At 44.1% G+C, this 6000-nt stretch overlaps 1 protein-coding gene across 5 annotated transcripts in view; it reads right to left on the bottom strand.

Moving 5' to 3' along the window:
* Window positions 1-1621: 1621 nt before the first annotated feature.
* The window catches only part of LOC118111007 (ERC protein 2), a 148988-nt gene continuing 144609 nt past the window's right edge, over window positions 1622-6000 (bottom strand). For all 5 annotated transcript variants that reach the window (XM_035159224.2, XM_047340468.1, XM_035159225.2 and 2 more), the window contains one exon: window positions 1622-3158. The gene's annotated coding sequence lies outside the window, so the exon portion shown is untranslated. The remainder of the gene's footprint in view (window positions 3159-6000) is intronic.

Below are 6000 nucleotides of genomic sequence, written 5' to 3'. Positions count from 1 at the left end.
GATGGCGCATGCGCTCCGCGTTTCTCATCAAATCCCCTTTTTTCTCCTGCCAGTCACCAACTTCGGAGGAATTTCAGAGGAAGGTAAACTTGGGGAGAGAGAGAGAGAGAGAGAGAGAGAGAGAGAGAGAGAGAGAAAGAAAGAAAGAAAGAAAGAAAGAAAGAAAGAAAGAAGGAGAGGAGGGCGGAAGAGGCTGTAACAAAAGCGTCTCTATTACCTAAAATAAACTTATAAAGCACCCGGGGCTATTACCCCATCCATACCAGAGCAGAGTTAGGATTTTCACTTGCAGCAGATCGAGTTACTGCTGTAGAATCAAGACAAGCAGGTCCACATCGTGCAGCCACGGGCCCACAGGCTGCTCTCATCACCCACAAGGCCTGAGAGCATTGCAGGTCATTACGGTAATTATTATTTTATGGTGCACTATCTCAAAACATGCTGCAGGAACCAGTTCTAATATTTCTCAGTGATCCCGGTTGGTTGGTGTCAGAGGGCAAAGTGTTTAATAGTTTCACGTGTGTGTGTGTGTGTGTGTGTGTGTGTGTGTGCACAGTGAAGGCATTGAAGGGTGAGTAAGCCGTGTTATTTTCAGTTGCACCGGACAGGATTTCATGTGGATTGAGGAAATGGAGATAGAATAACAGTCAGCAGAAGAAGTAAAACAATTCTCGAAATTAGTGGAAGGGGACAGCCCCCTAAATATCTGGAAAAGAAACATCATTCACACACACATCTAAATGTATTACACTGATTCTTTCGGGGCCTTGGTCAAGTGCAGCTCGGTCTTATAGGTGTGATGCAGAACACATTTTAAATCAACCCCTTATACTTTATGAGAAAGCGTGGTTCATTGGGCCTTCAGCACTGAGGCCGCAGATCAAAGCGGAATTTGCTCTTACATGCACAGTATGAAGCCACAATACAAGGGCTTTTTTATATTGTTTAGCTTTTATTTAAAAAAAAATGAATTCTACATGAAAAAGGTAATTTTAAGTGCATTTAATAAAAATTTAAAAAACGAATAAAAACAACAGCCGATTCGTTCCCCTCATGATGCTTTGAGAGCCTGAGTAGATGTCACACTTCAGGATGAAACTCTTCATGAATACACCTGAGAGTAGAAAGCTCCAGATAGTCTTGCGGGAGCTCTTCCTCCCCGGCTATATAATGTTACCGTGCTGGATGCTGGAAAAAGGCTGCAACTGCGTCAGAGAGCGCTTAAAAACATGCTCAGCCACATTTCTGATCCCTACTCACTCCCTCACCATGCCTCAGTGCCCCTCCCTCCATCCCCTCCTCCGACCCCCCCACCCCCATCCTCCCATATTCCCCTAGGAAGAAAACTGGGCAACATCTGGCTGAGTTTATGGGAGAGAGAGAGAGAGAAAGAGAGAAAGAGAGAGAGGCAGAGAGAGAGAGAAAGAGAATTGGTAGACCATGAAAACTGGGAAGAATTATTTCTCGGGCAGTGCAAGAGACTATTGTTGTAGTTGCCATTAGCGGCGCTGAAACTTTAATCTTGTGAAAATACCCAGTGTTGCGCTCAAATTTACCAATAACATCGGCGATGTCACTGTTCACATTATTGTCTTTCTGATGAAACACAATTTCGCAGCTCTTGTGAAAACAACGTTTTATTCAAACAACAGAGACAAGCTGACCACTGCAAAACACTGTGGAACAAGTCGAGGGTGAATGATGTTGACCCCCAACCTTTCACGGTCGCCACAATGATATGAGCGGCACATAAACCACACACACACACACACACACACACACACACACACACACACACACACACACACACACACACTGTACAAAAACTGTACATACTAGGTAAGGGCCAGATGGAAAAAAGAAAATGTTAAACAGTTCAATCCAACACAACAATACTCTCTTTATCGTCACCTCCTCCGGTGCAGTGAAAAAAGTAATGACACAGTGCTTTGATGTGCAAGTCACTTCATAATTAACAGATTAGCCACTCAGGATCAATAAATAGACAATAAAAGAACACATCGCTCATCAGTGCGATAAGTCACACACAGCTGTTACAACTTCAAAAAAGAAGAAGAAGAAGAAGAAGAAGAAGAAGAGTGGCACTCGAAACTGTTTCGGATGTAGAAAAGCAAACAGAACATGATATCGGTTCATTAAACAAACGTACAGCAGGCTGAGAGAACACAAGGAGAAATGTATAAACACGCTGTTCTTACAGTAATCTGGCTGATTTGAGGTCAGCTGTGTTTCCTCCCCTGTTCATTAAGGTCCTGATTTCTAGAGAAGGTGTAAACTGATCCTCAAACTGTTCCTTCATTTCGCGGGGCATCCTCAAGCCCAGATCTGCCCTTTTTCTTGTTGATCTCTCCACAGGAAGTGGAAGACAGTCAGACCACGGCGGTTTACTGGGTAGCCCCAATGATTCAGACGCAGTCCCGCTTCGGTAATTTGTTTCAGCAGACGGGGACGTCTCCTTTGGCACGGCACATCGAGAAGGTCTCTGTGGATTGTGGATTTTGAAGTCCGTGTTGTGATATTTACAAAAGTTTGAGTTTTGAGGTCTCCCTGGAAGGGGAGATTTTAATCTTAAAGGACTTCCTGGTTAAATAAAGGTTACGTAAATAAATAAAAAAATAGCTGCAGAAGTATAAGCACATTCATGCCATCATAAACCGGTCCAGAATTTACACGTGTTTACGGCTAGTTCCACGGGCTCAGTGTAGCCACACTAGTAGTCCAAAGTGGTTATTGTCGGTTGATGTGAAGCCAGAACTCTGTAGCACCGTGGTTCTGTAAAATGAATCCAGTTCCTAGTCTATTGGAAACAGCTAGGAAAATCAAGGCAGTGGACCGCTTGCCAATACCTTTAAGCTGCAGAATGATGACTGATGCTCTGGTGGGGGAACATTCACCCACAGCGGGACGTGGTCTTCAGCGGGCCACTGTGCATGTTAGTGAAGGTAACATTCATCGGTGAGATGGAAAAATCTCCGACCGATCACTGCGGCGTGGCCACAATAAAATTGAAATGGTGTTTCCTGGAGAGCGCGTGTGTTTGTCTGGTGGTCGTGATGTTGGGGAGGTATGAGCTGCTCGACTTTGTATTCTTTGCAGTTGAAGCTCTTGAACCTCTTGGTGCGCGGCTCCACAAGCAGCTGTGGAGAGAAACATTGAGAAAAAACAATCAGTATGCGAGCTCAACCACAGAGAATTAAAAACAAATGCGAAAATCCACACAGGGATATGAAGATGCATTATCTAGCCAAGGATCTTGAGTTGTTTTTAATTTCCTTGGTCATCTCCTCAAGGGTTACATCATAGAATTACAATGCCTGGTAACAGACAAAGAGAACTCAGATGCTTAGGTCGGGCGTATATATATTTTTTCAGCTATAGCTTGACCGTTTTCTTCCTCTAACCGTCTGACGAGTCTCCAGAGCTCCTTACGAACGCTCTAAATGCAGTTGGCAGGAGACCAAACATCAAGTGCTCATTAATAAAAAGGAGGAAAAAAAAAAGAAGCGGAATCGGAATGTGTCTGTTATTCAGGCCGCACAGCAGTCAGCAACAACTCACGTCTTTCCTGAGGGTTAGGTTGTGCAAAAAAAAAGAAACAATGATGTATGTCTGGCAGACTGGGGGCGCCTCATTGGCTGAGCAAACAGGCCCCGAAAATAACTACCAATCACTGAAGACGTTATCATCAGTCACTCAGAGAGGGTATAGTGAAGGAACTTTAATTCTACATATAGGTAAGGATGGGGGGATGTGCTCTGGTAGAAATGATCTGGTTCATTCACCCCCCAACAAATCTCAAGAAACCAGTTTTGAATAGTAGCATCTAATGTTAGTGTGTTGTGGATAAAGACTGATGTCAGATTGTAAGGAATGTGTCTGCAGGGCTGCTCGCACTCTTCCTGCCTCCCTCTGATTGGCTGCCAGGCCGAGAAGGACCATCCATTATGTCCAGGAGTAAATAAACAGGCACAGCAATTAAAGTGCCATCATTTGTTATGCAACACAGGGCGTGTGTGTGTGTACATGTAAGCCCGCTTGCGTGTTAGCGCCACCGAATGTGTGTGTGCATGTACGACTCTGCGTGTGAATTTGTACGTGTGTTAGGACGCCATGCTCAAGTTTCTCCGCTGTCGTCTAGACTTAAATTAATGATTTGGGGGCCAGAGAATCAACAAAGGTGGCCCCCGGCAGGGCATAATGGAGAGCACGGCCTGCCTGTGGATGTGTTTGAAGACCGCTCCCCTTTCTTCTCTGTCAACACCTCACTACCTCGACACAACAGATGCATTCACAACACAAACTCACATGTGACGCCTGTGTTCGTGCCGTTAATGAGGAAGTGTGTGTCGCTATGTGGTCAAGAATGTGTGTACGCTTATCGGCCAGTGATTATTTTACATGTCAACATGTTGTTACAGAGTGTTAAAATCGTAAGGACTTCTATGCTCCTGAGTGGAAAGTGCTGCATTTGTGGTCGTGATTATGGCGGATTTCGAAAACGCGACCGAGCAAAGGAAATTATATCAGTCAGGAAAAGCCAGAATCACACTGTGGATAATTTAGAGCGCTCAAATGGCTCTGACAGGCTGCTTAAAGCCCTTCCAGCCCAAAGGTCATTGTCCACAATTTTCTGCACCATCAGCTGCTAAAGGCTGCAAAAAAAAGCCGGCTACATGGATACTGCAGTGCGCAAGGAAAACATTTCCACAACCTCGTACACTCTAGTTTTACTGCATAAGAGTGTAAACTGCAGTTGGGTGAGGAAGTCAGCGTCTCTGAAACCGATTCAAAGAAAAGTAGAATATGATTGAAAACAACCGCAATCAAACCAGCTGCTCCGACTGTTTCTGTCCAGACAGCTTCATGGATTTTGTTTCCAGTGTTGGAATGACACTTGACATGAAATAAGACTTGCAGTTGATTCTGTTGGCAGCGCTGCACGCAGGGACATTTGACACATAGCCGTAAACACACATGGGGATTCCAGTTATCAAACTGCTGCTGGCGATGTGCAGCAGTCTGGCCTGTGTGAGGACTGTATGTGATAAATTGCTCTGTGATATCCACATGTGAGCTGAGTAGGAATAACTACTGATAAACTATAACATTAACACTTTACATTTATTCCGACAGACCAGAGACACATCCCTCCCATTATTGGGCCACTTCACACAAAGTAGGTTCAGTGAGAGGGAAAAAAAACTTTATTTGCACATCAATTTACAAATTTCTGACTCTTTTCGTTTAGTTTTGACCACGATTGCTTTTACTGACCATTAAGATTAATTAAAAAAATATTCCCACATCAATAAATTCCTTTAAATGGCAAAATATAGTTTCCCTTTCTCGCTCTCAACGCCGGGCCATCATCTCCTTCTAACTCCAATCAGCCATTCCTATCTTTTACTCCCTGTGTAACCCTCATCCTCCTCCACTCTGTGTGCTTAATAGTGGGATCAGACAGGGTGAACACTTTCTCATATTAATACTGATTTAGCCTCTGTCTGGAGGAAGGAAGATGATTGACTTATCAAAATTGCCTGCTGCAGAAACTTAGATCTAGTTAAAGGGGAAAGCTGCCTGCGTAGCCATGTATTAATTAAACAATACTCATCTTGATTGACCAGTATTGTGTTAGCTACATACACAACGTGCCTTGTCGAAGTCCTGGTAAGCGAAAAAGGTTGTTCAAATCTGTGAGGTAAGTCTGCCTGCATTTCTCCTGAGAGCCAGTCGTCTGTCTCCCTGTCCATTTGTCTGTCTTTGTCCCGAGGACTGCATATCAAACCCGAGAGTGTGCATGTGCAGCAGCCGAACCCCTTCTTGTCTTTAAGTGCTACTAATATAAACTGCCTGTTAAATGGATCCTTGCAGAGTTTTGGGACCACCAATGTCAGAGTGCTGCTCTTTCACTTGGAATTACCCTGTGGTTGGTGTTCTTTCACTCCCACAGAAAAAAAAGAGAAACACACTAAATTC

The sequence above is a fragment of the Hippoglossus stenolepis genome, chromosome 6, assembly GCF_022539355.2.
Source record: "Hippoglossus stenolepis isolate QCI-W04-F060 chromosome 6, HSTE1.2, whole genome shotgun sequence".
In the NCBI taxonomy this organism is placed as follows: Eukaryota; Metazoa; Chordata; class Actinopteri; order Pleuronectiformes; family Pleuronectidae; genus Hippoglossus; species Hippoglossus stenolepis.
Note: the sequence above shows the minus strand (reverse complement) of the source record. Positions and strands in the feature narration are given on the sequence as shown.